At 39.6% G+C, this 22,607-nt stretch overlaps 1 protein-coding gene across 1 annotated transcript in view; it reads right to left on the reverse strand.

Annotated features, from left to right (window-relative positions):
• Window positions 1–21,076, reverse strand: part of hapln1b (hyaluronan and proteoglycan link protein 1b) — a 32,203-nt gene extending 11,127 nt beyond the window's left edge. The window contains exon 1 of the mRNA XM_008298068.1: window positions 20,703–21,076. The gene's annotated coding sequence lies outside the window, so the exon portion shown is untranslated. The remainder of the gene's footprint in view (window positions 1–20,702) is intronic.
• Between the last annotated feature and the right edge of the window lie 1,531 nt (window positions 21,077–22,607).

The following is a 22,607-nucleotide window of genomic DNA, read 5'->3' on the forward strand; positions in this document are numbered from 1 at the left end:
TGGATACCACATTGTGTCCACAAATACATTGAACTTTAATATTGGCAGCTCTGGACTTCCGTACTCTGGTTGCCTATGTGATGCAGTGTGCATGTGCGTGTATGTGTATGTGTATGTGTGTGTGTGTGTGTGTGTGTGTGTGGCGGGTTAGTCATTCAGATTGATCCCTTCTTCCTCCTCTCCAGCGCTTATCTTCATTCAGTCCATCCCAAATTGCTGATTCGCCAGCCCCCTTTGCCAGGTGGAGCTCCTGCAGTCAGCAGAATAACTGCAGCACACACTCACACTGTGCCAGTTACACACACATCACCTATTACCCCCCTCCCTGCCTGAAAATAGTCATTACAGGATCGGGACGACTGCTGCTGCTGCTGCTGCTGCTGCTGCTGCTGGAGGGGGTGCAGCAGTGAGTAGGTGGCGCATGTGTGGAAAGATGTGAAATGTCCTTTTAAAAACTTTGAGTCAGGCCCTTCACCGCAGGACACGAGGAGAGCAGCTGATGTGTGAAATGAGAATAGAGGGGAGATGAAGACGGAGATACAGCCAGAAAAAAAACTGCTAAAGCAGGGAGGGAGGAGGCTGAGAGGACTCTGCAGCAGCAGAAATGATGCAGGGGAATGAAGTTTCAGGCTCCATTGGCTCCATTAGCTGGTGAACTGTGATTCCCACCAGGCCTGCTGGATGAGCTCCAGTACTGATTCATTGACAGCTGTCATGTTCCATTGCTGTTAAACACTAACAAATATTGAAAAGACAGTATTGGTTATATTTTGTCATAAAAATAAATAGTTGAGGTCGTTTAGGACAGTTCGGTACACTCCATAAAGTGTTTCAAAGGACCTATTTGCACCACTTAACTAAATGAATAATTGCAAGATAAAAATTCTAGTTGACTTAGATACGTCCTTTTTAAGTAAGGATAACTCGATTAAGTTTTTTGCTCCCCGGTTTGATTGCAGTCATGTAACATTGAGTGCTCAATCCCCAATCCAACACCTTTTTCCTATATAACACACACTTTAAGTACATGAAAGTCACCAAATCAATCCAGTGTTTGTGTTTGACAAGTGTATAGCTCTGCAATGTGTTAAGAAAAGAACACATTCTGCATCTAAGTTGTTGCTTAATGTTATGTAGGTGATCAGAAACCTTGTTATATGGCTCCAGTAAGGTACTGCCTGAAATTTACCATGGAGATGGTGGGGTGTATTATGGCTGGACAAGCTCCAAAAGACAGTGAAAAACTGCATTGTCTACATGCATGTCAGAAAATGTGTTGTCTTTTAGCTATAGGACCTTGTTGTTCCACCATGTGAAGCCTCTTACTGTTACAAACTGCAGCGGCTCTAGGAAGTGGTCACTTGGACTACAGTCAGTGGGCACATAGAAAGCATTGTGAGGGTTTAGCCAGCACCAGGCCTATGACTTCTGTGATTCTTAATGACTTCCAGTCAGATTGATAAATTATGATAAGTCCTTTTATCTCAGAGACATTTGTAACAGAGCTGACTTTTAAGCCCATATTATGTTACTAAAACAATAAATCAGCACAAGACAAATGTCCACTTTGCTCAATTTGTGTTATTCAAATTATTTAATTATTTAAATATTGATTGAAAACACTGCAGATTAAGAGACTTATTCAGTATTTGCATCCCTTGCATCCTGCCACAACTACATCTTTATAATATCTATGTGACAACGGACATAAACAAAGAAACTAGTTTATGTGCCAAAACCAATCAGTTAAAGAATTCCTTCATTATCCCTCATCTCAGCCATGCAGCTTTCACATACAGATGGTTAACTTTTTAATATTTTTTTAAACTAAGTTTCAGGTAGATTTCAAAGGTGATTCAAGGCCACCTTCCCATTATTATTTCTATTTTCGAACTCTTTTAAATTAACTAAGCTTATCGTTCCATGCAGTCTCTTCACAATGTAAAAGTGTCTCCTGAGGTACAGCTACTCCTGGCTGGGAGTAACTAATCCACACAGTTCTTAATGTTGGAGAACCTACATGTGTTTAAGACATCATCGGTCTGAGTGAAAAACCTCAAACGCAGCAGAGTGTAAAACATTCCTCGGCATCCATCTGTGTGGAGGGTAAACAAGGCTGAGTCTTTATAGGCCAGGTGTGTCGTCACCTGTTTGTCCTCAAACACCATGATGAAGGTTCAGCTATGATGACGCTTTATGCGACTTTCCGTTTGTGTTTGCAGATCCGGTAACTTATGAGGCACTCTGAGCAAAGAAAGCATTTAATTCTGGGTTTCCTCACTGCTTTTGACCTCATCAATCTTCAACCTTTAAATTCCATCAATTAAAATGGCTGTAAAATGATATTTAACTTGGTAAATGCTGCAGAAACTGCACCATTGTTCCACCCTACGAACTGAAAAAAACCCCCAAACAACCCAAAGACATGAAAACAATCCATCCATGGATGAGATCAGAGCCAGTGATTGGTTAAAATGGAGATATTTTGTATTTGGAGCTGAACAAATCTGTTGTCCCAGAGAGAAAAGAGCGACCCCTCCCAGTCCCTGCAGAATGCCAAGTGAGTGATTGGATCTGTGAACAGGCCAACGCAAACACATGTGCTCACACACACATCAATACTGCTGAGAAACGCTGATTTTCAAAGGACATGTGTGGACAGGCATATATGAGCTGGCATTTGTGTGATTGTGGCATCTGATTGTGTATAAAGAGATGAAAGAGATTTTTTTTTTGTTTATGATGATAATCACATGGCAAATGCAACAACTATGTTCTTCATTGAAATCTTCTGGGTATTTCACAAATCATATGAGCCAGAAGCATAACACTATGAAGACTCACTGGGTCTTTTTTTAGCCACGTTGGTTACTTCAAGTTGTACAAAGGCCCATTTTCACCAGTCAAAGAAAACAGAAAAATCAGATTTCATGGTGAGACCAGATTTTGAAATTCTATGACAAAAAGTCTAAACTCTAAGATTAAAAAAAAAACCCGTTTTGATCTCATAATTAGCAAGTGTTACCATTTAGCTTTAAGCCCCACTGTGACCAAGTACAGCTGGATTTATATTTGATGCCAGAAATGAACAAGAAAAAATTCTCATTTATAATTGAATGGCAGAATATTTTAAATGTTCCATTTTCATTTTGAGATTTTCTTTTTAATTTTACTTGTGGGTGTAATGATCCTCCATAAACTGGCTGTTTGGGACCAAAGTTTGCTTTGCTTTCTTTCTTAATGCAGCTTTTCAACTTCCAGCATCCTAATACCATAAATGCGGTTTTGGAAAGACTCCACAGTCATAAAGCTTCAAACATAGTGCGTCATAGTACAAGAAACTTTATTTTTGTCCTCTCTGAAGTTTATTAAATCTTACATATCTATACTTCTAAGATTAGAACAAAATTTTATCAGGGTTTAAAGTCAGGACAATGCTATGCCAGAAAAACAATATTCACCATGTCTGCTGATCTTGGCAACACTCATGCGATACCAAGTGATTTTTTGAGAATAATAAATGTGTGAATGTTTTTCCTACAACCCCTCTGAGGTAAAACAAACAGGACGGGCAGCTCTTCCACTTTCAGTGCAGCTTAATAAACCATCATTTACAGGCTACAGTTGCACAATGAGGTCAAATCCTGTAAATCATGTAAATGATTCAGTTTGGGTAGGGGAGTGTTAGTGTAAAGTGTTCTAAGAACTGGATCTCCAAGACTTTGGCAAACTTTACACATTCACAATTACGAGAAGAGAACAAACCTCTCAAGTTAAAGCATCACAAAGCAGAGCCTCGAGTGCCAACACTCAAAGTTTCCATTCCTTGTTTGGTTGTGTCCTTTTGTTAAGTCTCTGCAGGTTCTGTTAACAGCAGGAAAGCAGTGATGTGGCCCATCAGAACTGCTTTCATGTGACCGTTACTTAACCTCTTCTCTAAATGATACATGCTTTCAAGCAAGTTCACACATCGAATGGTCTAATTACTCATCTACACAACAGGAGGCACCACAGTGACGGTAAGTATAGTTGAGTAAATAAGTTAAGTACACTTACTTAATTATTGCACATAAGTGCAATTTCGAGCTACTTGTACTTTACTACTTGAGGATTTTTTCATTTTTTTCATTTTAATAGTTAACATGTCACAGCTTTTGCAGCTCACTTGTTAAATAGTAAAACTTTCAGCATTGTAAAATGACCAAAATGTGATACAAAGGCTTGAGTTGAGTTTGAGTTCATCAAAAAAGACACAAAAATGGCAGCAAATACATACAAATAAAAAAAAGACACAAGATGACTTAAATGTGACACAAACACGACACAAAACCCACCAAAATGACCACAAAAAGAGCTCAAACAACCAGAATGTCACGCAAAATTACAAAATGCCACACAAAATTACCAGAAAAAGATGTTAAACTGAAATGTGTCAAAATAACTCTTTAAGAGTTACAAAAAGCCTACAAAAAGATATACATCTACCAAAATGTTATGCAAAACGACCATAAAGACAACCATAAAATGCCAAGAAATATATGCAAAATTACCAAATTGACACAAAATGACTCCAATGTGTCAAAAATGTACCCAAATGTGAAATCAAAGCAATGCAAACTTGCCAAAATGTGGTAGAAAATGACCACAAAAAGGTTTAAAACGATCAAAACATGGTCAAATGTAACACAAAATAACCACACAAAGATGTCAAATAAACTAAATGTGATGTCGAATGATCAGAAAATGATACAAAACAACCACAAACAAGTAAAGCAACCAAAATTTGATCCAAAACAGCCATAAAAATATATAAAACCCTGCTGCTCTGTCGTTCTGTTAGACCAGTCCTACTTAGACAATTGACCGCTTTTGTCTAAACTGAAAGATCTAAACTGTTTCTTGGACCATCCAGATGAGTCCTACTGTAGCACTCTTTAAAGATCAGTGCGTGACCCGACATACTGCAGGATCTCTCATGCAGCTCCTCCTGACAGCTGCACCTCTTTGTTCTTCATCATCTCTCTGCACAGTGTTCTATCGTGTTGAAGTCAGTGTCATGTTTTTTGGAAATCATTTGGCGATAACAAGTGTTTGTAATGTGACTCATTGGCTTGATAGCAGGGTCTCTTTAAGGAACGAACACACCTGCTCTGATGGTTTGAGTCATGAGGAAACACACCTTCGTCTGTCCACGACACCACCAGCACCAGCTGCTAACCGCCGACACAAGGCAGGATGGATCCATGAACTCACAATCTGGACCCTCTGAGCTTTACTGTCATCAGCTCAAATCAAAACAAAGTTTATGAACCTTTCATCCCTCCATCCAGACTACAAGAGCCTTTTTCTTCATCGGAAACACTTTTCTTTCCCAAAAATGGCCTTGAGAGGGCTGTACTACAAGGCAAGATTCATGGGTTAGCACGGTATGTCAAACCTAAAGTCAGAGTTTTCAGTCAGTCTCTTTTAACTTGCTAGATCTCCATGGTAACTGATGCTGTGGAGTTAACCTGGGGCCTGTACTACGAAGCGAGATCAACATACCCAGGATATGTTTCAGAGATCCGGATTGACTAACCCTAACAATGGTTAGGATAACCAGTCCTACGGCAGTGGTTATCAACTCGATAAGTCAACCCAGGTCTGTCTGATTAGAGTATGAGCGCGTGCACATAAAATGGGCGGCGTTATTGGCACCTGACCAATCACAACAATGGACAAGTCTGGCTGCAGAGCGGCTCACTTTACCGCTCAGGAGCAGAATATAATCTTTACAAGATATGAAAAATAATATAAAAACATCATAGGCGCAGAAAGCAGCACCATTGCAGCAGCCAAAGCCAGGATGGAATGCTGACAGAAAACTGCTGACTCAAACATAACCTGCTGCGGAGCAGGTTAGCAGTTCAGCATAAGTTACCATGGCGATATACCCCGGTAAGAAGTGAACCACCTTCGTAGGACCAAAAACCCAGGATTTAACCTGAAATTACCTCGATAACCCTAAATCTTGCTTCGTAGTACAGACCCCAGGTCTAGAGCAGGTTATGTTCAGATTTTTGGATTTAAATCGAACTGACAGCTCTTTGTGAGCGATATAGATTCTCAGCTGAGGAAATGTGTTTCATCTCCACAACATGTTGAGCTGTACTTTACAAATATCACTGAATAAAGTCATGTAGCTACAGTATTACACACTGTATACATTGCATCGTCATGAGAAGCAGACATGTCTTTAGTTGGTGATGCAGAAATGTGGGGAGAAGAATGGGGAAAGGACCTGCGGAAAAGGGCCATGAACAGGATTCGAACTCATGACCTCCGCGTTGGGGAGTATGTTAGGCCAACTCAACCAATTTTAGCAACGTTCATTGCCCTGATGTTCAGCGAAGTCTCTCTGCTGTAAGTTTTGCGGAATGAAAGTCTGGGATAGACAAGACACTCAAAACGTTTCTTTTGTTGTCTCCTGAAGGGGGCGCTGCGTCCATTCGCTCCGCCATCACCATGGTGAAGCAGGCAATTATTATTAGTTTTTTATTATTATTTTATTATTATTATTCATATTATTATTATTATTATTATTGTTGTTGTTGTTGTTGTTGTTGTATTCCAAAGGGTAAAAAAAACACTGATGCCACTCTGAATGCAGTCTCTCAGCCATCTGTAAGACTAATTTATTGACTTTTAAAGATTTTCTGTACGTAAACAATCATTTTTGGATGCTTCACACTTTGAAAAAAAAATCACCTATGTTGAATAATAACAATAAAAAGCAGCTAAATTTACTTGTTAATGAGGAAAGTAAAATAGATTCCTAGCATAATGTAACTCAGACCTGTTTTACATTGTTCAGACATACAGCACAGTCACATTTCATCCCTTAAGTTTCACCTTACTTTTACTTTACAGGCAGTAAAAGAGTTAGAAAGTCAATAAATTAAAGTTTGACAACTTTCTTAGCTTCAAACATTTCTTACATCTGCTTCTGTGGCTACTCCAATGTCTGATTTATATGTAGTACCACTTCAAAACTACTTTTTTATGTGTATGAAACTAATGTTTCCCCGGAGACCTTTACTTTACAATACAATAACACTAAAGACAGTTGAGGTTTGAGGCTGCTGTAGACAGATATTTATGATGGGACCCTCACAAAACCTCCTTCAGAGGGAAACTAAACAAGGCGTGAAACGGCAAAAGCCTTAAAGTCTGATAGAGACCCAGGAGGGCATTTACAGGGAGACAAGAAAGGTGGGGAGGTTATTTTTTGTCTCTAAGGAGGAATTCACTGAGGCTCAACATTATCAGATAACAAACAACACTGAGAGAGTACAGTGTAGCGCTGCTCCAGTGTTGTCAGGATGGGGCTGAGTCTGGACCTCGAGATGTACAGAGCATCTACATGATTAGGTTATAATAATAATTAGACATTTTATTTGTAATGCACTTGTCATTTCAACGAAATCTCAAAGTGCTACATTACAGATTTAAATCAATTAAAAAACCAAAACAAATAGGTAAAATAAAATAAAGAGAATACAAATTTCAGGGACACGTTTAATTAAAAACTATAAATGATGGACTCAATGAAAAAAGGGATTGGGGAAATACTATCATAAATATATCTCACACATTTGCAGTAAACAAACACCTGATGCAGGATATGTCAAAACATTCAGAATTGCAAAAAAAAAGACCCAAAAAGACACAGATAGAATTAATTCCTACACTTCCTAGTATTTCTAAAATTCTGTTTTTGTCTGTACAGTCATGCACGTTTTCTTTTATTGCTATTTAATTTCAAGTGTGTCTACATTCATTGTATGTGTTTCGCCACCACTGACTGTCCCCCGATGTGTTCTCTGACGTCTTACATAAGGTAATTGAAAAAAATAAATAAATCAATGAAAAATCTGTTTAAAGCCAGACGAAAAGGAATATCTGCTACTTGCTTTTAAAAATATCAACAATCTCTGTTAAACAAATCAACATTCTTTGTTCACATCAAGTGATTTGAAACAAATCTGAGACAAAACTACCTGAATCTGACATACATTCAGTATTTTTTAAAAGAGAGACCAATCTGAAGGGAAACTGAGCCCAGCCAGAACCAACCTGAAGAGAGAGTAACTGGACCTGTAAGGTGGCTCTATTTACATTTTACAACTTCTACAAACTTTTTCTGTCTGCACATCAACTGTAGAAAGATGTTTCACCATGCAGAATGTTTCTTCCAACAACTTTCTCTCCTGTATGCTGTTTTTGAGCCATGCTGTATTTATTTTACTGATCTCTTGTGTTTTATTTTCCTCTCAGTCTTTCTTATCGTCTCTTCTCTACTCTGTATAAATACAGCCTGCAGTTCAGCTGAAAACTCTGAATTTTTGACTGTTGGTCAACTCCAACCAATGGTCTCCGACTCAGTCATGGCTTCATGGTTGTGCCAAGAAGTGCAGAATTTATTTATTTATTTTCTTCAAAATCTGGTTAGAGAAAATAGTTATATTTGGGGTGCATTTTTAAAAATGAGACAAGTAGAAAAGAGTTATTTAGATCAAATATTGTAATTTTAAGATCAGATTTAGCTGTTGTGACTGTAGGGTCTTAACTTCAGTTTAATTAAGGGAGTTTAATCTCTATGATTAATATTATTGCAGGCTCTTAGCCTTAATTTAACTAGGTGAATTTGTAGTTGAATCTTAATTGTGCAGCTTTAATACTTTAAATTATGTTGATTTTTGTCACAGGGCTGTCACAGATGAGTCAGTTATGACCTCTTAATTGTTATTGGGTTTTTTTGTTTCTTTTACAGAATCTGGTGCAAATTGTTCATTGTTGCTTAACTGTCAAACATTGAATAGACTGATTTTGATAAAATATCACATTTTTAACCTTGGATTTTATTAATTTCACATGTGTTATATTAAAGTGAGGTTGAAAATCTGAAAGTTTGATTGAAAAATTGTGTCATGTTTTGACAGATTACACGCCTTCTGAACGTTAAAACAAAATACTGCACCAATGAATATGCTGACTGATGATGGTGCCGGATGGAAAGTCAAAGGACGACCAGAGTAATCCTCTTAAATGTAAAGCACAGTGACAACACACATTGCATTTCTGTAAACCCTGCACTAAGCCTCGTACTGAAGTTGTGTGTTTGTGTGTCGCCTCATAAATCTGGTCTGAGCCACTGAAACTTTATCTGTTCCAACCATGAGCCAGGTGGAGAAAACATTTACCTGCTTTACGATGCAGAGGTAAAAAAACTGTCTGTGATGGCACACACATTTGTCCTTATGTCTCTGTGAGGACAATATGGATTCCTTCATCTCTTTGCCTAAACATCACAGCTAAACTCCAGAGTCCAACCCTGATGTTAAAACCTTATATTCTGACTGTGTTTGACCTGCTCTGTTCTCCTGCCGTGTGTCTGTACACACCAGGTCTGTGTCTATTGGACCAACATTTACATGAAATTCAAGTGTGAATGTGTTTAAATGACTGGATTTAATAAAAACTTCCACAATATTGATGTTTAATGCTGCAGATGTGTCCTGGATGGATTACTGAACAACTGAGGGCTACGGAGAATCAGGGGGCCACCTGAGAGTCGCATACAATATATCACTGAAACAAACAGACACAAAATGACAACAAAGAGACGCAGGACAAGGAAAAGACACAAAATAATAAACACAAAATGACAACATAGATATACAAAACAACAAAGAGACACCAAACAACAAACAGACACAAAATTACAACAAAGAAACATAAAACAACCACAGAAAAATGCAAAGCAACAAAGAGACGCCAAACAACCATGAGGAGACAAAAAATTACCACAAAGAGACACAAAACAACAAGAAAGAGATGCAAAACAACCACAACGAGACACAATGATTGAAAGAGATGCAAAACAACCACAACGAGACACAATGATTGCAGCGGGTCTGTTGTACATGCGTAGAGGGCAACTGAAACCTGAACCAGATCCTGAGCTGATTCCTGAATTTCAGTGTTGATTCTCATGAGGACAGAAGTAAAAACCAAAATCCTCAGATTTAGTGCTCAAAAAATTAATTGACACAAAATGAATCATCAACTGTTTTGATGATGGACTGGACCTTTGGTTGAACCAAACATAAGCTCACAGCGGATCCATGATGCTGATGGACAGTTTGACTGCTTTCTAAGGATTTGCCAATTATCTGATTTATGGATTCTGAAAATGACCACAGCCATAGTTGTGAATCACAAATGCTGCGACAGGGTAACAAGCAGCCATTTCCTCCTGAGAAAAGCAGAACCAGATTAAACACATTATCTGGTGATGCAACCGTTTGTCTTAACTTGACGGCTGCTTTCGAAAAACCTGAGAGGGCCTCTTCAGAGAAACACTGATGTAAGAAGCTCTGGAGACGGAGCAGCCGGTCACATAAACGTATGGCTTCCATTACATGCACGTCCTAATGCTGATTTATGTTGAAAAAGGCAGAAAGAGTGTGACGTGGAGCTCTGTATTATGTTTCTGAGAGGGAGAGGGCAAGTCTGTGCAAAGAAAAATATTAAATATGAGAAATTTCCCTTGACATTGGACATTTAAAGTAAACACATACTTAAATAAAAGTCAGGAGACACTGGCAGTGCTCGAATCTGGATGCACCGCCACACTATATTTTTAATGAATTTTAACAAATATAGACTTCTTTTTTTTTTTAATCCTAAAATTTCAGATTCCACAGGTGTTTTCAATTAGGTGATACATGCAGATGATATCTTGAAATCTAATTTGAGCTCCAGAGAGTTTGGACCGAAATCTAACCCAAATGGAAATTTAAACCAAATGTGGTTTGGATACAGTTTGTGAAAATCGCATTTCATTTACTTTTTTTGCTCTCAAGAAAGTGACAACAAAAAGATACAACATGACCACAGAGAGACACAGATGATCACAAACAGACACAAGATGACCAGAAAGAGACAAAAAAAAACAACAACAACAAAGAAACAAGAAAAAATGGCCTCAAATAGCTGCTAAACAGCCACAAGAAGACACACAACGACCACAAAGAGACAAAACATGACAGCAAAGACAAACAAAACAACCATATATAAATGCAAAACAACCACAAAGGAACAAGGAATGACGACAAAGAGACAAAAATGCCCACAAAAAATGAAAAATGACAACAAATAAATGCAAAACAACCACAAAGAGACACACAGTGACCAAAACAAGGCCTCAAATAACCGCAAAAGATTAAAAAGCAAATATCCACAGACAGATCAAGAGACAGACAGAAAGATAGATAGATAGATAGATAGATAGATAGATAGATAGATAGATAGATAGATAGATAGATAGATAGATAGATAGATAGATAGAACTTTATTGATCCCTTTGGTGTGAACCTCAGGGAAATTGTTGAAATAAAGACACGTTAAATCACCACAAAGAAACACAAAACTTCTGACACTTCCACACTTTTGACAAGTATTTGTTTCATAAGGTGGATGTGAGTTCTGCATCTGACATCGCTCTTCACGCAACTGTTGTGTAGTTTCATGGTGCAGATAGTGTCAGGCTCTTTGAATGCGCTGCTATCTCAGCTGATGTTTAGAGCTCTGGACAACATGTCGGGTCACCGGCTGACACTGATCCTTGTAGAACAGATAAGATTCACCACCAACATCTCTGCAGAGATTCAAACAATCAGCACCTTCATTCTAATGAGGAAGCTGCATTGAAAGTCTCTTTGTGAGAATGAGTGTAAAACAACGGAAACATTCTGCATCATTCCTCTAAAAAAAAGCACTGACACTTGGAGGTGTACACCATAAAATGATGTCTAGTGTGTGTCCAGGTATTTCCTCGTCACAGGGCGTTACCACAGCGACCTGCCCCCGAGCTGATGGGAAATGATGCAGGAAACGTGCTATAAGCAGCGTCTGTGTGCTGCTGCTGCGACAGGTTTCCACAGTTGTGAAGCAACCTGCCCTGGAAAAGCAACACGTTGGGAACTTGTTGTGTATTTGCATGTGGGTGGGGTACCGAGCGATGGGTGGGGTATTTACTGTACACACAAATAGCTCCGTTGGTTTCCTCACAGCACAGCAGATATATTTTCCTGAGTGGTTGACGTGGTGGGTTCAAACCGGTACACCGGAGTTTTTATTAGACGTCACCGTCACACCACAGCGGTTGCTACAAAGAAGCTTCAGTGCAGAGAACAGTGAAGCTGTGAGGGCAGGTTTAAGGTCCACAACGTCCAATCAGGATGCTCCATATGAACTACTAATGAACAACTAAATCTGAAAAAGTTCCCACCTGACCCCTCAGAATCAGCTGATTTTTACTGTTCAATGACACATTTGAGCTCTGTTAAAAAGTGTAACGAAATTTGTTTTACATTCAGAATCAAAAGACAAAATCTGTTTTTGTTCAGCTCAATTTTCTCTGTAACAACTCTGTGCATTAATATCATGGGATAGATCATAGCTTCACAGCAAAACTGCATCAGTTTAATGTCCATGACAGAGTCACAGGAACAAGCATTAATATTCTGGATGTGGGAATTCACTGCAGAAAAGTACAAAGTGCATTTGGGTGAACTTTTAAGGCTCATATCAGTTGGGACAAGTGGTACTGAAGTTTGAATGGCTTTGTTAAATGTACTGGATTCAGAGTAGATAAAAATCCGATGATTCTGAGCGGCTCAGGTGGGAGGTTCTGATTGATGTTTCATGAAATGACCCATTTGTTTCCCACAATAAACTTCCTGTGAACTTATTACAGTCCTGGACCAGCCTCGTATGTGAGTCAAACATTTACGGAGTCAGTCACATGTTGTATCCATGGAAGAATCAAGTAAAGCTGGATACCAAACACCTGCTCACTTTAATGAAAATCATATTGCTATTAATTAGGGATGTGTGCAACGGGTCAACTACACAATTGCTACTGTCACTACACAGTACCAGAAAAGCCAGTCAGTTAACCCTCTGAACCCTGAAAAAGGCATGATACCTTCAAAAATCTGCAAAATTACACAATTTATTAGAACTGAACAAATCATTAGATTCTCAACCTGGTCTTTAAACAGATCATGTGTTATGTGGTTCTATTGGGTAAACTAACAAAATCTAAGCTTAACTTTCTGACATTTCATCAAAAGGCTTTGTAATATGTCTCATTTAAGTCTTTTTTAAGTCAAAATTTTGACTTTTTCAACTTTTGTCTTATAGCTTGACGTTAACATTTCCACCTATCCGTCTATTCTCTATACACCACGTTATCCTCTGTAGGGTTGCTGGGATTCCAGCGACTCAGGGTGAAGGCGGTCTCACCCTGGACAGGTCGCCAGTCCATGACAGGGCCACACAGGGAGACAGACCCACGGACAATTTAGAATCACCAATTAACCTCAGCATGTCTTTGAACTGTGGGGGGAAGCCAGAGAACCCACGCTGCACAGGGAGAACATGGAAATTCCACAAAGAGAGACCCCAGGCCCAGATTCAAACTCAGGACCTTCTAGCTGTACCACTGGACCACTTTACTGGCCGAAGCAGCACCCTGATGGACCGGGTGCAAAGCCATTTTCACCTAATCAATCAAAATGATTAATGTTAAAATGTTTTCCTCTTCCTTTACTTTTTTTTATTGTTAACCAAAATGTTCACTAAGTTTAAACATATATGCGACAGTATGCTGTTTAAAGTATTGACATCTTTAAAAAACAAGGGTTTTCTATTTTATAATTTAACTGTGTGACTTCAAATTTTGCCTTTTGTTCTCATAATTTTGATATATGTCATTTGTGTTGCATGGTTCTGTCAGAAAAGATAACCAAATCCAAGCCTAAAATCATGATATTTCATTAAAATCACTTCATACTACATGTCTCATTAACCCTATTCAGGACTTTCATGTTGCCATTTCGAGGTCCATTGGACCCCAAGAAAGAATATGAGCAAAACATTTGTTGATATTCATTATAGACTTTTATACTACGTTAAATACATTTTCTGATAAGTTGACGTATTTTTGGTTCCAAATGCACAACAAATGTCCCTCTTTTTATATTTAAAAAATCTTCAAAAGATGAAAAACAATACCCGTCACCTAAACCACATGGCCTGGAGTCCAAAAGACCCCAAAAGTCCTGGATAGGATTAAAAAATATAAGTGATGGTGAAGTGCTCGATCCAGATTTTGTAAGAAACTGAAAATTCGGTGCTCTTTGCCTCATTTGTGAAGCCGTGACTGACTCAGCGATGAACAACAGCTTTCAGGTGAACTGCAGGCAGTGTTTCCATAGAACAGAGAGGAGATGATGGGAGAGACTGAGAGGGAAAAAAAACTTAAAATAAAATATAAAATAAATACAGCATGGCTCAGAAACAGTACACAGAGGAGCAAGTTTTTGGAAGATAGATTCAACATGGTGAAACATCTTTCTAGAGTGCAGAGTAAAAGTGTTTGTAGAAGTTGTAAAAATGTAAACAGGTAAATCTCTTTTGTTATCATTAGTTACACCTGTGGATACTCGATAAAACGTTGAACATGTTGTTACTGGTTGTTTAAATTTTTCTAAAATAAGTCATCAAAGAAATTGAGCTTTTTAAAAAATGATTTATGACATCTGTTTGTGTCATACCACACAAAAGACATTTCTGAGTTTTCTCTACTAGTTGTGTTTGCGCTGTTTCCACAGTGGTGCACAACTTTATGTTGTCGTGAGAGTTTCTCTGCTGTTTACCTCATTAACTCTATTGTATTACAAGAGAACTGATGGGAAAGTCAGAAAACAGCTTCACTCTGAGATCAAACCTGATCTAATGTGAAAGACAGTAAAGAAACCTTTTCTTCACTCCTGCTTTGCGACTCCAGGTAAGTAAATTTACTTCTTTTGTCAGCAGACGCATTAATTCATGTGCTTCGGACTGTAAAGCTCACAGGGAGCAGACAGCCTCTCCTGGATGTACAACACTTGAGGAGCTGACAGTCTCAACCCTTAACCCTCCTCCTGCTCCTCACCTCTCTCCTTAGCCCCGACACCCCGCTGAGGGCAGATAATTTACAGCTCTCCCATCTCTGTTAACGGCCTGCCTCGACCTCGAGCTGAGCCACACAGTTAGAGGCTAATCTGCTGCTTCATCCCAGCATGTTTTAAAGCTGCGTATGCAGGACCGCATCCTCTTTTTATACACAGCAGAGGTGAAAGCCAAAGGTCAGCAGCAGTCACGGCCGAGTGATATGAAACAGGTTAGTACTTTAAGCTTCAGGGTTACAGCTCATTTCCTCTCCTTCATGGCTTTCTTGTTTTCTAAAATGAGGATAAAACTCATTCAAGATGTTTTTGAACCAACCTAACACTGATGTATATGAGAGTTGGCAGAGCGATGTGGACTCCTGGGTGTTATTTCACCAGAGAGGAAAAGCGTGACATCCGTAAAGGAACAGTAAACTACTTTGGGAAAGGAAACACATTCATTTTCTTCTGATACATTAGCCAAAAAGGGCAGAATCCCCTGTTGTTTCTCAGATATATAAAGTCCCCGCCTCTCTCTCCACCCACCCCTCAACCACTCGCTGCAGCTCAGCACACCAGCTCACCCATAACACTGTGAAACTATTCTACTCAACACATTGGATTATGGTAATATTGAGTAATTTAGCCACATGATGGAGCCAGAAACTGATTCAAACAAGCTAATAATAGCCCCCCCGATCTGATGTGAGTCATTTGATATTTAGTAGGCGGCTTTGGCTCAGGTGGTAGAGCTGTTGTCCTCTGATCGTAAGGTTCGATCCCCCGCCCCTCCACAGTCAAAGTGTCCTTGGGTAAGAAACTGAACCTGAAGTTGCTCCCAATGGCAGGCAGCATCCTGCATGGCAGCTCTGTCGCCATTGGTGTATGAATGTGTGTGTGAATGGGTGAATTAGGAAAACATTGTAAAGTGCTTTGAGTGTTGCTAAGGTAGAAAAGCGCTACATAGGTGCAGTCCATTTATCTGCCAATACCTGACACCATTTTACTATATAATAAAACATTATAAAATCAAACATTCTAAATTAGCTGCAGCGTCTGGTTATATCACCAGATGGAACCTCTTACTGTTAAGGCCAATCCATGGGGATATTGTATTTTTGAATTTTCAGATCTGTTAAAATGTTCACATATATTTCAACAGAGACCGTATGAGACTTGCTTTAAAATCAGCTTTTTGGGAAGGTATGCCTAAGTTTTAGGAAACTGAGCAAAAAAAGTTACTGAATATTTTCACATTCAAATTTTGATACACTATCTGATTTTACTGCTATAAATACACACTGTTTGTTTCAGTTGTGTTCTGACACGGTGCTTTATGTTCTGTCGTCTCTAGCACAGTGGATTCACTTCTGGCTCGTCAGAACTTCATTTGTTTAAGCAGGGAGCACAGTCTGCAAACAGCTTCCCCTTTGAATAAATGTTTTCATTTTATTTATAATTCTGCTGAACAGAGAAAAGTTCAGAAAATGTACTCATGAAGGTGTTTACTACACAAACAACGCAGCAGAGACACAAACACACACACCGGGACTATTTAGGGGAACTTTTGCTTTCAAGCTGTAGCCAGTAGATGGCAAATACATTAGTCAACGCGACAGAAAGTTCTATTCATGAGGCAACACACAGCCACAAACTCATTTAACCTGTTGTTTCCTGATCAGCACTCATTTACACAAATTGAAGTGGACTGTGTGCAAGTCTCTGCACAGAATAACACCCCCTTTTCATTTGGGGGTTGACACGGGCCACTGCAGGCCTCAGTGTGAGTGTGTGTGTTGGGTGGGTGGGTGCAGGGGTAATGGGTGGGGGTCAGGGTGGAGCCGCCAAGTCTAAGCCAGCGCACAGAGAGGGGTTGTTGGGCTGAGAGTTGCTCACAGGCCTCGTGTTTTCAGCTCTAAATCACTTCTGCACAACATGGTCGACCACAACTATGACAAGGCTTGCAAAAATGATCGACGACGAGCTGATGAGCGAGGAAACCTCAGTTTACAGAGCAATGCAGAGCCAGTGTCACTGTCCAGTTATCTGTTTTCTGACAGCATGGCATTCCACCAGCGAAAAGCTAATAAACCAGTCCATTGAATCGGAAAATGTCTGTATAGAATTTCTTTTTTTATTTATTTATTTTTTTTACTGACAGTGGAAGACACTGCTGCTTGTGTCAGATTACAATGCTTTAACACAGTTATGTAGTCTTTTGAAAAATCACCGAAATAGCATAATTTATCACAGCCAGAAACGGTAAAAATTGAAAAAGATGATCAGATATTCACCTTTCTAATAGTCCTAGAAGTAATCATGTGTGATGTGCAGTTCTATTGGGAAGTATGAGCTTGAAATTGTAGTATTTCATTCAAATCACTATATTCTACATCTCTCATTAAAAAAAAAAAAATCCATATTTGCTCAACTAGAACTTCAGATTCTGTAAAAAACAAAACAAAACAAAACAAAAAAAACCTCAAGAAAAATCAAAAAATAAAAATAAAATAATAATTCTGCACTTCTTGTTTCAGCTAAAACACCATGAGGGACAGCTCACAGCATCTGGTTCTATCAGTCACAGGATAAAACTCTGGGACTTTTTAGCTGAACAGTGTTTACTCAGAGTAGATAGAAGACAAAGATGAAAACAAATCAAAAATGTAAATAGCATGTGAAGCCAACATTTGTCTGTGTGCACCTGATTTTAGTTTTTTTCCAAGTTTTGTAAAGTTAATAAAGAAATTCAAATTTTCTTTTGTTTATGATTTATGGTGTCATCATTGTGTCATACTGCACAGAAGACATTTCTGAGTTCTCTCTCCTTCTAGCCATAGTTGTAATGTCTCCATAAAGATGCAGAATGCTATACTGCAGTGAAAAACGATCCCACAGTAAGGAAAAGTGTGACAAGAACATAGGGAATGGGGTTCAGAGGGTTAATGAATCACAACACTTGATTGATACCAATGTGAAGCTGATAAAGGCTAAGCTGGTTAGCTTAGCTTAGCATAAAGACCAGTGATGGGATGAAACAACTAGCTTAGTTCTTTCCAGGTTACAAAATCCAGTAAGTGGCTCCTCTGCAGCTGCCAAACATCCTGAATTTGCCATGTTGCGAACATACAGAACCTGTAAAGGCCCTTTTCAAATAAGTGATCTTGAAACATTTTAGCCCAAAATTGACTCAGGAGAGAAGTGTGGTAACACTTTTGCTCGTTTGTCCAAACAGTAATCTTAGATCTCTCTCAAAGACATCGACAGAGTGACTGCTGCTGAAACTAACATCGCCTGGAAATTCCTAAAAAGTCAAAATGCTCTACATACATCCACCATAACTTTAATTGCACAAGAACTAATGTCCAGTTTCTCCAGCACAGTGGGATTTATGTTTATCCTCGGAGCCAAATCCTCGGAACAATCAAGAAAAACAGTCTAAATGACTGCTAAAATGGACACTGAAGCCTGAACTTTTCCTGTCCAAGACCCTCTTAGGCTGCTCCATCCGTATAGTAATCTGTGGTGTTCAGTGTTATCAACCCAGAGCAGGCCCTGGTTGTAGGGTAAAATCTCACCAGATCTTAATTTAGAGCCAGATTCTTGAGTTGAAACGCAGATGCAGGTTGCTGAATGAACAAAGAGAAAGCCATACTTTTATGTATAGTATGATCGGTCAAATCTGATTCAACGACTTACAAATTTGGTCACTTTGTCCCAAAATAAACTTCAAAAAGCAGTTTGGCACAACTGGTTATACTGATACTACGCATGCGCACAGTTTCACAACACATCAGATCACCAACATGACCGGCTTCAAGTTTCCTATTTCAGCTGTTAGCAGACAATCATCTTTATGAGGAAAATAAGGACGATGTGTGTCATATAACCACCATCTGTGGCATTACTGAATTCTTCTATAGATTTCTATTCAGGATTCATTAAGTAGCGAGTCTCTACCTTACAATCAATGGAAAAAGAGATACCCAGTTGTCATAAGACTTTATTATAGACACATTTGAGCTGTGATTAAACTCTCTTGCAAAAGTGCACGAAGAGAGCTGTGGATGCCACAGATGTATAGCTGGTGTTATACTACTTTCTAGTCCACTCAGAGGACTTCTTTACATACATGTGCTGTAGATCAGTGTCCACATGCACAGTGCATTTACCCTACCGTCCTTGTAGAACCGTTATTTCACAAATGTAAATTTTGGGCTGCAACCAGACCTCCGTGGAGAAGTTTATGCAGACTTTCATGTTAACTGGTGAGAGGCCGAAATATACACCTTCACAGGTGTAAGGAGTACAACACTGGCCTTGGAGGTCCAGACTCAGGCAGGCAACATCAAGACCACCACAATATAAGCAAAATGTTAATCTGCCAGTGTTGTGTAAAATTAAAAAAATAAACAAGTGAACTAGTTTTGTTTACATGAGTTGCTTTGGAACAAGTAAACTAGGCTGTGTAGTGTTGCAGCAGGCTGCAGGAGAGTAATAAAAAGACCTTAATATAATAAAAAGTAGAAACAGAATGCTGGGATGATGGTGTTCTTGGTAAAGTTGTAATTATTCTTTCATGTCAGCTGGTATAAAGAGTGTTTCATGCTGTTCTGGAGATGAAAACAATTAAAGAAACAGCTGCTGTGAGTTAAAAGTCAGTCAAGTCAGAATTATTAAGAGAATATGTTTCTGTTCCATGAAGCTCATGAACTCTTTTTCATAAAGGTGATAACCACCTCATGTGAGCATTAAAAGGCTTTTTGGCAAAATTGTGATACTCCAAAATGCAAATGAACATATGTTGTAGAAACACTACAGGGGTGGAAATATTTAGATGTGTGGATGTTTGATCCTTGAGGATCATGAGCAGCTCTGCCTTCACCAAAAATAAGAACCTAGTGTAAAAAGGTCAGCTCACAAAATGACTCGAAACATGCAGGAAAGTTGTGCTGGACCTGTTGGAGGGCCTGTTTTCTCCTTTAATCATCAGATCCCAACTGCAGTTTGAGGAGATTTATGGGGGAAATACAGTGACAACATCAGAAACCGTCTCTGGGTTGCACTAACAACAGAGCTGGTTGAAACACTGGCAATCAGCAACTTTATTAGAGATTAAGTGTTTGATTTGATTAAAAACTATGTTTTAATATTTAGGGTTTTGTTTGTTTGTTTGTTTAATTTAAAGTGCTCCATGAAACTATTTTCTGTTGTTCTAGACTCTAAATGTGAGGACATGGAATTTGGCTTTTTTGTATTAAAATGTCTGTTACAACTATCACATTGTTGTCTTTTGTCGTTATTTACAGCTCATAGGAAACAGTCTCTACGGCTATTATGGTGCGAGCTGCTATGGCACAGATAATGTTTAAAAAATAAAATACGTTTTTATTATTTTCATTTCTGTTTTAAATGTCTTTTCTGTTTCGTAAACGTTTTTTTTTTTCTCTCAGTAGTGTTATCAAACACTGCATGTGGGTTATTCCAGTATTGCACTACCTAATACTATGTGTTAAATTAATTTCTGTAAAGTGCCAAAACATCAGTAAACGCGCTTGAAATGTGCACACACCACTTTTCCAAGCTGAAAGCGGTTCTAAAACCAATCTCCTCTGCCTCCTTTTAAATAATGTAAAGAAGTACAAATGGAAGGAACTTTACCTCGCTTGGTACGCTGCGTTGCGGCTGGAAGTCTCAACTCTCCGGCGGCCAAGACGCGGACTGAAGCGCAAAACGGTTACGCACGTCAAGGTAAAGGAGAAACAGGCGGTGCGGATGTTTTCAGCTCCAACAGCAGCTCCTCTGAAACTGAGAGCAGAGTGGCAGCCAACACTCCTCCTCTTGTGTGGCTGCTTTTACACGCAGCGGTGAGAGGAGACGCAGGCAGGTGAAATGTAGGGAAAGCTACGGGAGGTGCGCTCTGCAGGTTGGAAACTGGAGACCAAATCATGAACTCAGCTCGGTGCCACTGAGGCTGGCAGTTTGCCTCGCTCTCATCTCTCTCTGCAACGCGACCTGAAGCGAACCTCCAGCCTTTGGGTTGTTTTCTTCCCCTGACACATCTTACCAAACATTTTAGGCACAGTCTCAAACAAAGGAGGCACCCGACCCTGTTGCTCAATATGTGGACACTGATTTGATTTAGAGTTCTTCCCACTGCTTCCACCCAGCTTGGTAAAACCTCCTGATACAACACTTTCACCATTAAAACATCTACATCTGCTGTCACGTTTAAACTGACTGTCAGCAAAAGTGATGGACAGTCCCCAAGAGCCACAGTCAGTTAAATCATGGATAAGATGATGGCAGAGGTGGAAGATTTTTAGACTGTTCTGCTTTAATGCAGAGAGTTCAGTATTTTTTAAAATCCACACTTATTTGACTACAGTCTAAAGTCTGGACAGGTCAACTCTTTATGTTGGGTTAGAGACATTAAAACTGTAAAATAACACATTGAGAGATTATGTCTTGAGGTTCAGAAAAGGGGGCTGCAGGGTGGCGCAGTTGGTAGCACTGTTGCCTCGCAGCAAGAAGGTTGCTGGTTCACGTCCCGGTGGGGGCACCGGAATCTTTCTGCGTGGAGTTTGCATGTTCTCCCCGTGCAGCGTAGGTTCTCTCCAGGTTCTCCGGCTTCCTCCCACAAAGTCCAAAAACATGTTGAGGTTAATTGGTGATTCTAAATTGTCCGTAGGTGTGAATGTGAGTGTGCTTGGTTGTCTGTCTCTAAGTGTAGCCCTGTGATAGACTGGCGACCTGTCCGGGGTGTCCCCTGCCTTCGCCCTGAGTTGGCTGGGAAAGGCTCCAGCCCCCCACGACCCTCGTGAGGATTAAGCGGTGTATAGATGATGGATGGATGGTTCAGAAAAGGTGGCAAAGCGGCTTTCTGCTGCAGAAACTTTGCATTCAGTGGCAGAAATGTTCACAGTTACTGCCCCGTAAATGGCCCGTTTTCTATTGTAGTTAAGATCCAACAACCAACTGTTATTTCTGAGTGTACCAAAAAAAATAAAGAACCACCCCGTAGAACCTCTTTCAGGCTGTTTCAAGGGGGGAAAAGTATCAAACCACAGGAAAGGTATTTTTGGGAGGCCCTGAAGAACTGAGCTGAGCAGGTGGCTGCTGATCGGTTCAACTCAGGAGGACGAGTGCCCTTTTTTCTGCCTGTTTGATTTCCAGGAGCAGTAATTTCTTACAACATCGTAAAATCAGCCATTGTTCTTTTTCCTAAATATAGCTAGAATTACATCCAGTAACTATTTGTTGTTGTTTTGGTGCACTTTGGGCCAGTAGGGGGCTGTTCTTGTAAATGTTGGCACCACTTCACACCTGCCCCAAGTTCTTGCAGTGGAAACCCTTCCTCCATAGGGTGGCTGGGCTCACCCTTAGAGAGCAGGTGAGGAGTTTGAGCATCTGGAGGGAGCTTGTAGTAGAGCTGCTGCTCCTTTGAAATAAGAAAACTTATGAAACTGTCAGAAATTTGATTGTAAGCTGATTGCAAGTTGCTTTAGGGCAGCCCCAAATGTTTATGGTTGTTCCAACCACAAGAACCTCCTCACTAGAACCTCT

Source organism: Stegastes partitus, unplaced genomic scaffold, assembly GCF_000690725.1.
Source record: "Stegastes partitus isolate 25-593 unplaced genomic scaffold, Stegastes_partitus-1.0.2 Scaffold1277, whole genome shotgun sequence".
Lineage (NCBI taxonomy): Eukaryota > Metazoa > Chordata > Actinopteri > Pomacentridae > Stegastes > Stegastes partitus.